Raw genomic sequence first — 13,335 nt, forward strand, 5'->3', positions numbered from 1 at the left:
AAACTGGACGAGCTTATTTAAATTTTTTCTCTGTTTATTGATTGTAATTAACTTGCTTAAGGGACAGAGAATTCGGTTCATAGCAAAGAAATACCAAAACTACTTCAACTGACTGAAACTATTCCCCCTTATATTGGTAGGTACACTTTGTAAGTGAGCTGTGGAAAGAAGAGAGCTTTTACAAAAGTGTCTAGTTATCTATATCTTTACAAACTTACACATTTGTTCAAAGGATAAAAAACACCTACAAGTTTAGGTCAAAGATAAATCTTTTTTGGTATCAGGGATCGAACTCGGGACCTTGTGCTTGTAAGGCAGGCAGCAGAACCACTGAGCTAAATCCCTGGCCCAAAGATAAATCTTTATAGCCCGATATTTTCAGTTTTCACTGATTAAGCTGCTGACACTTTTTTTTTAAACAAATTGAAATTTTCACAGGTTATATTTAAAGATGCTGGATCTTGATATTTTTCTCAATATTATTTCTTTAAAATTGGTATAATTTACATGTGAACCTCAATTCTGAAATTCATTCTATACCTATCTCATTCTGCCTTTTACACTGCCTCAAAAGGTAAACTCTCAATACTCAGTTTTGAAACTAGAAATTAGATTTGAAATCTATTACCTTTAAATAACATTTTATATTTTTCCTTGTAATTTAACTCTTGAAGGGCCGGGGATTTAGCTCAGTGGTTCTGCTGCCCACCTCGCAAGCTCAAGGTCCTGAGTTCGATCCCCGATACCAAAAAAAATCCCAAAAAACAAACTCTTGAAAATACAACAGCTGGATATTTCTTCAGATGTCTTGATGATGCTCCATAAGTGAAACAAAGTAGTTAAAAACTTTTTCCAGCAATCTTATAGCTCATGTCTTGGCTAAATACTCAAGGGGTAATATGGTCTTGTTTAGTATCTCCTTCCTGAAGAGCACTTTTGTATTGTAATTTATTTTTTATTATACCTTAAACACTATGTAAATAAGTCTTTAGTAATAAAGAATTATAAATTATACAAAAAAAAAGGGTATAGCAAACCAAGTCTGGTGGTTCTTCAAAAATTAAACATAGAATTACCACAGAACTCAGCAATTCTACTCCTAGGTATATACGCAAAAGTACTAAAAGTAGGTACTCAAGGGCCGGGAATTTAGCTTAGTGGTTCCGCCACCTGCCTTGCAAGCGTAAGGACCCAAGTTCGATCCCCAGTACCAAAAAAAAAAAAAAAAAAAGTAGGTACTCAAAATACTTGCACCCAAATGCTCATAGTAGCACTATATATAATAGCCAAAAGGTAAAAACAATCTAAAAGTCCATCAAGTGATGGACTTTGACAAATGACTAAACCAAAAGTAGTACAGCAGTCAGTCCTGTTTCTCAGAAGATATTTCAAGACCTCCAGTGGATGCCTGAAACTAGGGGTAGCACCAAACCCTATACAATATATATTTTGTTTTTTCTATATCTATTAGTTTTCTATTGCTATAATAAAACATTCTGTGCTTGATAAATATAACAAAAAGAGGTTTATCTGGCTCACAGTTTTGGAAGCTGAAAATCCAAGTGCCTCATCCATTCAGCTCCTTATGAGGGCCCCCTTGGCTATATCACATAAAGGTAGACAACACTACAATGACAGGTGTGCATGACAAGGCAGGAAGCCAAAGAAGAAGAGGGGCTAAACTCACTCTTTTATAGAAATCTTCTGGCAAGAACCAACCAGGCTCTCATAAGAACCACCTTAAACCTTACAAGAATTACCTAAATCCAGGCCAGGGATTTAACTCAGTGGTTCTGCTGCCTGCCTTGCAAGTGCAAGGTCCCGAGTTCAATCCCTGGTAGCAAAAAAAAAAAAGAATTACCTAAATCCTTTCCAGGAGCAGCACTCTCAGTGACTTAACTTCCAACTACAGCCCACCTCTTAAAGGTTAGTCCTACCACCTTTTAACATTGTCATAGAGAGGGTAAAATTTCCAACATATAAACCCCTGGAGTAGAAACCATATTCAAAGTATTAGGTACAGTAAGATATTAATAGTAACTAATAATAAAATAGAACAAGTATAACAATGTATTGTTATAAAATTTCCAGAATCACTGCTCTTGCTATTTGAGGCCAGTATTAAGTAAAATACATGTGGCTTGCACACAACTATTGCAATACCAAGACAGTTGGCCTCATAACTAAGATGGTTACTAAGGGAATAAGAGTTGGGTATATAGCTGGACAAAGGGGTGACTCATTTCCTGGGCAACACAGGGCAGGACAGTGTGAAATTCCACTAAGCTACTCATAGCAGCATGTAATTTAAAACATATTTATTTTTAGAATTTTTCATTTAAAATTTTTAGACTGTTTACCTTGGACAACTGAACTCCTGGAAAGTCAAAGTGCAAATAAGAATGGACTACTGTATATCCATAGAATGGAATCCTATTTAGCTATACAAAGGAATAAAGTATTGATACATGCTACAATGTGGAATAACCTTAAAGCATGCTAAATGAAAAAAGCCAGAGACAAAAGATCATGTGTTATATTACCTCATTTATATGAAATATTCAGAGTAAGTACACCCATACAGTCAGAAAGTACTTTGGTGGTTGCCATGGCTGGTATGAGGCAGGACTGAGGAATAACTGCTTCATGGGTAGAGAGTATTCTTCTGGATGGTGAAATGTTTTAGAAGTTGATATAGGTGGTGGCTGCACACACTGTGAATATACTGAATACCATTAAAATGAAAAATCCTAAAATTTTTAATTTTATATGAATTTAACCTTATTTTTATTATTTTGATTTTTTTCCAGAATTCCCAACTCATAACTCACATAGTTCTGTTATTTTCTAAATGACTGAACAACAAGGTTAAAGTATTTGGCTTTTTGTCCTTAACTCCTGAAGCAGCTTCAGAGCAGTTTTTTATTTTGTTTTAGATCTTCAGTTATAAAACTGGAGTACTCTAGGCCTCAAAAAGTAACCACCTTCTGCCCTTCTTTCACCTGCTCCTTGTTCTCTCAAGGCAGTCCATAGGAACTAGAATTTCTCTTACTCAAGGGCAAGTCATAGAAGCTCAAAATATAATCTACACATCCCCTGCCTTTCTATCTTAGAGCCGGCCATAAAGATCGCCCCTGAACTACCTTATTTCAGATCCCTATTTCAGGAATCCCGCTGCATGCTCAAGAAAAAGGAATGCTGCACAGAGGCCAAGAAGAATCTAAACAGACCAGCCTTGCTGCATTTCCCCACCCAGTCTATCAGCATTAGATAATACCCTTTTGTCCAATCACATTTCTACACAGTTGTCAATACTTTAATTGTGCTTATGCAATGAAATCTCCACAAAACCAAGGACATGGTTTAGACTGCTTCTGGACATTTGAGCACATGAAAATTTGGCTTTCAGGAAGGTACATCCATGTGCAGGGAGGGTGGTGCCCCCTAACTCACACGAACAGAAGCGCATATGCAAAAGACCTTTCCAGACCTCTTCCTATGTAGCTCTTTATCTGCTTATTTCTATCCTTTAAAATATCCCTTATAATAAACTGCTCAATTAAGTGTTTCTCTGAGTTGTGAACTATTCTAACAAATAAATCTAGCCTAATGAGGGAATCATGAGAACTCCAATTGGTAGTCAATGGGAAGTTCCAAAGGCTCAATTTTACAACTGGTATCTGAAGTAGGGGCACCAGTTATGGGATTGAGTATCTGCCTACTATTCCCAGGCAGACAGTAACAGAACTGAATTGAATTAGAGAATGCCCAGCTGGTACCTACTACAAAAGTGTCTGCGTGCCTGCAACTGGGGAGAAATCTGCCACATTCTGGGGTCACAGAAGTGATCTGTGCTATGAGCATATAATAAGAGAAATTGAGACTTCTCTTCCTTAAATATTTTCACACCTTAATTTTTAAAAATTAAAAGTAATGTGGCAATTCAAATGGCATGTTATGGTCAACATAAAAAATGATACAGCAAAGTGTTCAATGTAGTATTATATTACTTGTTCTAGTTAAAAATAAATTCAGCTTAAAGTCACAGCATCTTAAATTGGTGATCATGTTAACTTGCTGAGTTAGAAGTCAATTAAAACTTTTCAAATCTCGTACACTCAAGAAACAAATTCAGAGTAGTTTAGGGCTTTGGTTTCCAATGTTAACTATTCTCTGTGTTAAATCTCATTTTGTTGGTTATTCTTAAACCAACATTTCTAACTGTGAAGCTGTAACAGAAATAAACAGGGGGAACACTGTGCCATCAGCATATGTAATAAGCATTCCTTCTTTACCTTTATCTAAGAAGGTGATAAAATAATGTTTCAGAAAAGGATAACAGAGAAGTCTGTGTGACATTACTTCAGGTGGTTACTAATATATAAAATCAACCTTCTTTTATGAACATGATATATCAAACATGTATAAATCCAACCCGCCATAATCTTTAATAAATGTTTATCCTAAAAGTTCTTCACTCTTACTGAACAAGTAAAAAAATTACCATAAAACAACTACAATATAATATACAGTAACATAACAAGTAACGTAACAATAGAAAGACACACTCTTTGCAAATGATCATACATATACCTAAAAAAGGCAATATCTGCCAATAAAGAAAGAATCCCAAAAATAAATTCAGAAAATATGTCAAACTCTTTCAATAAAAAGATTCTTGGAACTTCTAAAAATCCCAATTTTCAGTCAATATTCAGTAAAGTTTATAGGTTAGGTTAACTTCTGTACAACTTAAATCCAACAGTCCAATCTCAAACAAAAAAATCACCTATTTGCCACCCCTGTCTCTTATTTCCTCACTCTCCATTTGCCAATCTCAGTCAAAACTCAATTCACTCAATAATTATTATTTACCTTAAAATATTTACTTTAAAAACTACCACAAGCCTGGAGCTGGGCATTCAGCTCAGTGGCTCCACTGCCTGCCTTGCAAGCAGCAAGGACCCGAGTTCAATCCCCAGTACCAAAAAAAAAAAAAAAAAAACCTACCACAAGACACTATGGAAAGATTTTTAAGAAAGTGAATGGCCACATTGGTGCTAGATAAATATTACCCAGATTTTCAAAAATCGGAAGATAAATTTAAAAGTAAGAGTAAGGCTTTATGTATCTTAAATACACACTAGTGTGAAAAACTGCCTGAAAAGGAAGACAACTAAATACAGTATTAACATGAAAATGCTGAAATGACCTAATACATTAAGAGATGACAAATGCAGCTGAGACTGAAGAATGTCTGGTGATAAAAAGTAGAACACCTAGACATAGTCTGGAATTAACTGGATGACTGGATGGAGAGGAAAGTAAGGGCAAAGGAAGAATCACAAAGGATATCTAGGTATATGGCTTCAGGCCATGGGGTGGGTGATCGCACAATTTGAGAAGAGAGTGAAGCCAGGGGTGGTGGTATACACATATAATTCTAGCACTCTGAGAGGCTGAGACAGGAGGATTCCAAGTTCAAACCCAGCCCAGGCAACTCAGCAACTTAATAAAACACTGTCTTGGGTTAGGGACTTTAGCTCAGTGACACCACGCCTGCCTTGCAACCGCAAAGTCCTGAGTTCGATTCCCAGTGCTGCAAAAAAAGAGAAAGAAATAAAACACTGTCTCAAAATTCAAAGTAAAAAGGAGTAGGCATGTAGCTCAGTGCAAAGGCCCTGGGTTCAACCCTCAGTACCAAAAAGAAGAAAAAGGGACAAGAAATGACTAAGAATTGATTTTGGGAGATAGAAAAACAGAATAAATAGATGGGGTCTGTCTTAGGCATATCCAAGTAGATATATGTCAGAGATAAGGCAAAACTCAAAGCTGTACATGCAAGCTAAAATACTCATGAGAAAGAATAACAGGAATTACCTTCATTTTACAAATGAGAAAACAAAGGCTCAAATAAGCTTAGCCTTTTACTTAAATTCAAATAGCCAGTATCGGATAGATCCTAATCTCCTGACTTCCAATTCAAAGGTCTTTCTGCTATGTCATTTTCACTTGTTTAATAGTATATAATTTTTCTAAAATAAGAAGAATAGGGCGAGGGATTTAGCTCAGTGGTTCCGCTGCATGCCTCGCAAGCGCAAGGTCCCGAGTTCAATCCCTGGTACCAAAAAAAAAAAAAATTAATAAAATAAAGTAAGAATAATAAGCTTGAGCTAAATTTAAGATTTTCTCCATCCCTAGAAACATATAATAATATAATTGTAACTGGGCATAGTAGTACATGCCTATAATCCCAGCACTCAGGGAGGCTGAGGCAGGACCGGACTGTCAATTAGAGCACAGCCTGGGCAACTTAGTGAAACCTTGTCTCAAAATAAAAACTTTTTAAAAGGGCTAGAGATGTGGCTTAGTCCAAAGGCCCTGGTTTCAATCCCCAGTACTTCAAAATAACAGTAATAATATCCTTTTTATAACATGTCTTGGGAACCACTAATGATAATGATGCTTTCTAGGTTTATGGAGAAAACAGATCTTCAGAGAAACTCTCTCAATAGATACTTTGAGAGTAACTCTAAGAAATGGGGAAGAAGTCCAAAAATCTCTGCACAAACACATCATCTAGATGATTTTATATATTGAGAAAACATTTTATATATTGAGGTTTTTACCTTTGTTTGCCAGACTTTGGATAAGTCTAACTTCTGGCACATTAGCTCCCAAATAATTACAACCAGCACAATTCTTGTTACCTTTATGTTACTTTTTAAATCATAATTATTTTAAGATTAGTTGTTTTGTTCCATGTAAATCTTACTGACCCAAAAGCTCTCTGAAACTGGGTCTAAATACTGTATACCGCCATAACTATTAACAAATTCTAATTAAGATTTATCAAAAATGTCATAGCAGAAGCAGGGGTAATACTAAGGTATATTCCAATCTCAGGTAGTCAAAACAGGAAAAGGGCTTCAATATTAACTAGCAAAGTGCCACGAAATATAAATGTTCAATTGAAAATCTTTAGGTAATAGAATAAAAAGGAAGGGACTACCTGAAGTTATAGCAGGTAAGTAAAGAGTCCAGGAAAGAAAAGCCCTTGAGAAAACAAAATGCAGATCCCTGGGGGGAAAAAAAGTCTTCCCTCAGTATCCCTGAAGGATTGGTTCCTGAATCTCCAACAGGTTTCAAAGTCTGAGGAGTGTTCAAGTCCCTTTTATAAAACATTATATAGCATCTGCATGTAATCAAAATACATCTTCCCTATCCTTTAAATCACCTCTTGATTATATATAATACATATTACAATATAAATGCTATGTAAATACTTGTTATACTACATTATTTATATGGAATGATGACAAGAAAAAAGAGCCCGTACATGTCTAGTCTGGCACAGATGAAGTCATCAAAGATCTAACTTCACTCAGTACATGAACAATACCCAAGGCAAACACAGGGTCAAACAGTAAGTGTTGAAAAGGATCTGGTAGAAGGCTACATACAGTAGGGTGTGCCTCAACATCATCACTTTATATGAATGGACTCAGGCTAGTGCTCAGTGTGTGGCAAATTCAAGTTTTGCTTTTTGAAACTTTGGGGATGGGATAGATAATAGATAAGACAGATAGACAGACCAACTGACCGACCCCTAGACTGGTTGAACTGACAGGATGAACAACTCACAGATTCAGAGAGCTCACTGTAATTAGATTTGGAAATATTATTTTACAAATTCATAGTTAAGCAAACAAGTACTCAATTTTTTCAGTGGGCAAAGAATCAAAATAGCTATTTCTAGGGCCAGGGATTTAGCTCAAGTTGTTCTGCCACCTGCCCCAAAACTGCAAGGACCCAAGTTTAATCCCCCGAACCAAAAAATAGGTATTTCTTCAAAATGTTCGATAAGCACATGAAAAGATGATCAACATCATTAGTCATTAGAAAGGTGCACATCAAAGCCATAGATATCACTTCACACAGAGTAGGTCAGCTAAAGTCAAAAAGAAAACCACAAGCAATGACAAAGATGTAGAGACATCAAAATTCTTCAAATGATTAAACAAAGTTACTATAACCCAGCAATTCCACTGCTCTACATACCCAACAGACATGAAAACATGCATCCACATTAAAATTTGTACCCAAATTTTCATATCAGAATTACTCATAATAGCCAAAGGGAAAAATCAGTCCAAATGTCCATCAACTGATAAACAAAATGTGATATATCTGTACATCAGAATATTCTGAAACAATAAAAAAGAATAAAGTGTTGATACATCAATGAACCTTGAAACCATTATCCTATGTCAAAGAAGCCAGGCATAAAAGGTTACAAAGTATATGATTATAAATTCAATACACAGAATAGGCAAACCTATAGTAGTGGAAAATAAATTTATGGTCACCTAGGGATGAGAGATGAGGAGGCAATAGCAAAAGGTTACAGTTAAGGGGGGGTGGAGGGGTTTCTGGGGATTGAATTCAGGGCCTTCACACTAAACTATATCCCCAAACTTATTTTATTTTTTATTTTGCGGTAGTAGAATCCTGCTAAGTTCATCTTAATTCAAACTTAAGATTCTTCTGCCTCAGCTTCCCACAGTGCTGGGATTATAGGCTTGAGCCTACAGAATCCCTTCTTGAATGCTGAAAATGTTCTAAAATTGACTACTCCAATGGCTGCACTTATCTGTGAAATATTTTTTTAAAATCACCAAACTATTTTTTTCTTCTTTAGGGCAGGAAATTTATTGGGGAAGAGACAACTCCTGAGGGGTAAGAGGGGACCCAGAAAGTGGGCTGCCCTGAACAAACACTTTAAATAGGTGAATTGTATCACATATGAATTATATATCAATAAGCTGAGGGCTCAGCATCCATGAATTCAGCAAATCACAGACTGAAAACATTCAGATTAAAAAAAAAATCTGGGCATGCAGCCTGGCGGCCCACAGGCCGCAAGAGAGGCGGCCAGGCCTCCTGGCTGCCAGGAGGAACACAGGAAACCCCCGGGATGCCTCAGCCCGCGCCCTGGAGCTGCCAAGATGGCAGGAGGGCACTGCGGGGGCTTCGGTGAAGGCCGGCAGCAGCAAGATCGTGCAGCCCGTGCAGCTAAACTTGGGCGGCACCCGATTTAGTACCTCAAGACAAACTCTTATGTGGATTCCAGATTCCTCTTTTTCCAGCTTGCTGAATGGAAGAATCTCAACACTCTGGGACAAAACTGGTGCTATATTTATTGATAGCGATCTGGCAGCATTTGCACCCATTTAAAATTTTTTTTTGGACAAAAGAACTAGATTTAAGGGGAGTAAACATTAATGTTCTCAGGCATGAGGCCAGAGTTCTAAGGAATCACACCATTAGTAAGAAGGCTTCTCTTGTGTGAAGAACTGGAGAGCTCATCCTGTGGCAGTGTGCTTTTCCATGGCTATGTGCCCCCACCAGGTATCCCTAGTCATAAAATAAGCAACACAGTGAGATCTCCTGATTCCAGGAATGGATTTAGTTCCGTGGAAGGCAAAGCTGGGGGAAATGGTGCACAGCCCGTTCTCTCTGCTGCTGGAGAAGAGACTGTGAGGCCGGGATTTCCTGTGGATCCACGAAAGGTGCTAACAGTTGCTGGCCATCACAACTGGATTATGACTGCATACACTCACTTTGCTGTGTGCTACAGAATCAAAGAATCTTCAGGACAGCAACAAGTGTTTACAAGCCCATATCTAAACTGGGCTATTGAAAGAGCGGCTTTGAATGCAAAAGTGGTCGGGGGTCCTCATGGAGACAAAGACAAAATGGTGGCTGTGGCCTCGGAGAGCAGTATCATCCTGTGGAGTGTTTAGGACAGGGGCAGTGGGAGTGAAATCGGAGTGTTCAGCCTCGGTGTTCCTGTGGACGTGCTCTTCTTTATTGGAAACCAATTGGTGGCCACAAGTCACACAGGGAAGGTGGGAGTATGGAACGCCATCACTCAGCACTGGCAGGTCCAAGATGTTGTCCCCATAACTAGCTACAACACAGCTGGCTCCTTCCTGCTGCTGGGCTGCAGCAATGGGTCCATATAATATGTAGATATGCAGAAGTTTCCTCTGCGAATGAAGGATAATGATCTTGTCACAGAACTCTACCACGACCCCTCAAATGACGCTGTAACGGTACCTCACACCCAAGACAAGTGTCAGCGGGAACTGGATCGAGATCACCTATGGTACGAGCTCTGGAGCAGTGTGCATGATAATGCAGCACCCAGAGACAGTTGGGTCAGGTCCTCAGCTCTTCCAGACTTTCATGGTTCACCGAAGCCACTCTGTGACGAAAATCATGCTATCGGAGAAGCACCTGGTGTCAGTCTATGCAGATAATAATCATGTCTAAACATGGACAGTCACTCGGTTCTGCAGCATTATCTCCACTCAGCCGGGCTCCACTCCGTTAGTGTCCTTCAAGATTCTGTCTTTGGAAGAATCAGAGAGCCCCGGAAGCTACTCCTCTGAGGGAAATGACACAGGGCCTTTTGGAGAGTGAGATGACCAGCAGGTGTTTATTCAGAAAGTTGTTCCCATCACCAATAAACTGTTCGTGCGACTCTCATCTACTGGGAAGAGGATCTGTGAGATCCAGGCTGTGGACTGCACCATCATATCCTCCTTGACCGTGTGAGAGTGCGAGGGCTCCAGCCAGATGGGCTCGAGGCCATGGCGCTACCTGTTCACGGCCACACCAATGGCAGCATCAATGTGGGACCTGACCACGGCCATGGACGTGGTCAACAAGAGCAAGGACAAGGACCCAGGCAGCCCGACTGAGGAAGAGCTGCTCAAGCTGCTGGATCTGTGCAACCTGAGCACGTTGTGCTGTGCCACCCCAAACATCAGCCCCGCCCCCTCAGTGCTTCAGCACAGCAGCCTGCGGGAGTCCAGTTCCAGCCTTCAGCTTCAGTACCATGAGACCATCCACAAAACAGCAACTTACGGGTCCCTGTGGCCTTACAGAGAGAGTCCCTTGTTAGCAAGGGCATGGAGGACCGAGAGCTTCTGCAGGTACAGGGACTTTCAGACTATTAGCTTCAACAGAAGCAAAGAAAGAGCCATTCCAGAAAATGGCAGCCTGGGTACCATTCAGGCCGAAGTGAAGGGGGCTACGGGAGAATGTGGCAGGTCAGCGAGGCAGTCTCCTGGGGTGGAAACCAAAGGCCTGAGAGATGTGGATGTTGATCTGGAAGTACACAAAGAAGCTGAAGGGTTTTCAGAAGCCAAGAAACAGTCCTCAGAAGATGAAAATGAGAGTAAAACAGAATTGAAGAAGAAAGGCAGATTTGAAGGGGGAGGCTTCCTCGGAGGAAAAAAATTTCCTCATCTGGCCTCCTCACCAAGCACTTCTGACGATGGTACCGACTCCCCCAGGACCGCCTCCCCCCGCCCCCACGAAGACCATGCGTCTCCTTGGCATAAAAAGAGCGATTCTTGGGCCGGGGATTTGGCTCAGTGGTTTCATCGCCTGCTTCGCAAGCGGAAGGATCGGAGTTTGATCCCCAGCACCAAAAAAAAAAAAGAACGATTCTTCAGGTCAGGAGTACAGCTTGTGAAAATTCACCAACGAATGGTAATTTGTTAAATTTAGGCAAAAATTAAGTTTTCCTGATTTCAGTACATTTGTTTTTTTGTTTGGTACCGGGGATAGAGCTCGGGTCCTTGCGCTTGCACAGCAGGCGGGAAAACCACTGAGCTAAATCCCTGGCCCTTCAGTACATTTGTTTTTAAACTAAGACTCTACGAGATAAAATCAGACTTCAGTTAATACCTTTTTTTTTTTCAGTACAGGGGATCGAACCCGGGTCCTTGTGCTTGAGGGGCAGGCAGCGGAACCACTGAGCTAAATCCCCGGTCCCAGTTAATCCCTTTTAACAGAATTGCCAGGCATAAGGAGCTACAGTAATCATATCTCTCTTGACATTTTGGAAATTTCTTAGCTTTACAAGCGCATTTAACAGGTCACTTGTAAAGTGGAGCTCATTTTCACATATGGCTGCTGTCGTCAGCTGTGCCCCGGACTGTCTCGGTAGGGCAGTGCCCCGTGCAAGGGTCCTCCGCAGGACCTGCAGCCTGCATGCACTCCTAGGAGTCTTGGTCATGCCGGACACTCGTCTTGTCGCAGTGTTACTGTACGTGAAACACATAATTCTCTTCGGTCTCCCAGCCCTCATGATGGCTGTGTGTTTACCAGATATTTGATGAGGTGCTATGTTTGTGACAAAATATCATATAACTCAGAAACACTACTGGTGTTAAATGCCAGACTCCCCTGTTGTAGCAAGACAGGGTCATTTTGGTTTGTGGGTCATCTTCTGATTCTCAGTGTGGGCAGTTCTTAAATCTCAGTATGCATCACCAATACGCAATGCCAGAAGTCCATGTGAACTGTATTTCAAATTGGAACAACTGTCTGCTTGAAGATGACATAAAAAATAATAATCAGGGCAGCGCTTTGAGCACCCAGAAGGAAAGCTCTCCCAGTTACTAATTTGCTTTGTTTTAGGAGTCATCGTATTTTTTTCAGTGTTAATAATCAAGATAATTAAATGTGGCCATCTTATTACACTTAGATAAGTGTAGTTGTAGATTTTTGCTTAAAGGTTTTTGCTGGTGTAAAAATGTTATTTTGAATATATTTTGAAGTGTAAGAGCAAAAGAAAGAATTTTTTGTACATCTTTTCTTCATTTAATTGGAGTGAATTTCAGGTTTCAGCAAAGAAAGTGTAAATTTAAACCATTAAGCATTTATTGCTGAATAATGTATATATTTCCATTCCAAGAAATATAAATGAGTGAAGTTGAAATAAATTCTTTAAAGTTTACTCTAAAAAAAAAAATCTGTATTGAGCATCTGCAAACCTTTTTCTTGTCAGTGCCTAGACAATACAATATAACAATTATTTGCATAGTATTTACATTGTAATAGTATTGTAAGTAATCTAGAGATAATTTAAGTATACAAGAGGATGTGCATAAGTTATATGAAAATACTATACCATTTTGGGTAAGAGATTGAGCATCTGTGGATTTTGGTACCTGAGCAGCATCCTGGAAACAATCTTCCATGGACACTGAAAGACAACTTCACTCTACTTCACTTGACCTAGGATAGAACTCAAGCAACCTCTGTCTAAGAATTCCTTCTAAAACACATCAGCTTACAATGAAACATTCAGTTTGAGCTTAGTAGCAGTAGTTTTAAGAGGAGGTGTGTTAGAATTAGATATAATACTTTAAAGAAAGTGCAGATGTTGAGCTGGGGTTGTAGCCTAGTAGAGTGATTGACTAAGCATGCACAAGGCCCTGGGTTTGATCTCCAGGACAAGAAGGGAGGAAGGGA

General features: G+C 39.4%; 1 protein-coding gene and 1 pseudogene across 10 annotated transcripts in view; one reads left to right on the top strand and one right to left on the bottom strand.

Annotated features, from left to right (window-relative positions):
- Mast2 (microtubule associated serine/threonine kinase 2) overlaps positions 1-13,335 on the bottom strand; it is a 260,674-nt gene that overhangs the window by 167,846 nt on the left and 79,493 nt on the right. The window lies entirely within an intron of this gene.
- On the top strand, positions 9,009-11,548 carry LOC101716404 (BTB/POZ domain-containing protein KCTD3-like; annotated as a pseudogene).

Source organism: Heterocephalus glaber, unplaced genomic scaffold, assembly GCF_053883595.1.
Source record: "Heterocephalus glaber isolate CG9 unplaced genomic scaffold, H.glaber_assembly_v1.0 deba00001451, whole genome shotgun sequence".
Taxonomy (NCBI): Eukaryota; Metazoa; Chordata; class Mammalia; order Rodentia; family Bathyergidae; genus Heterocephalus; species Heterocephalus glaber.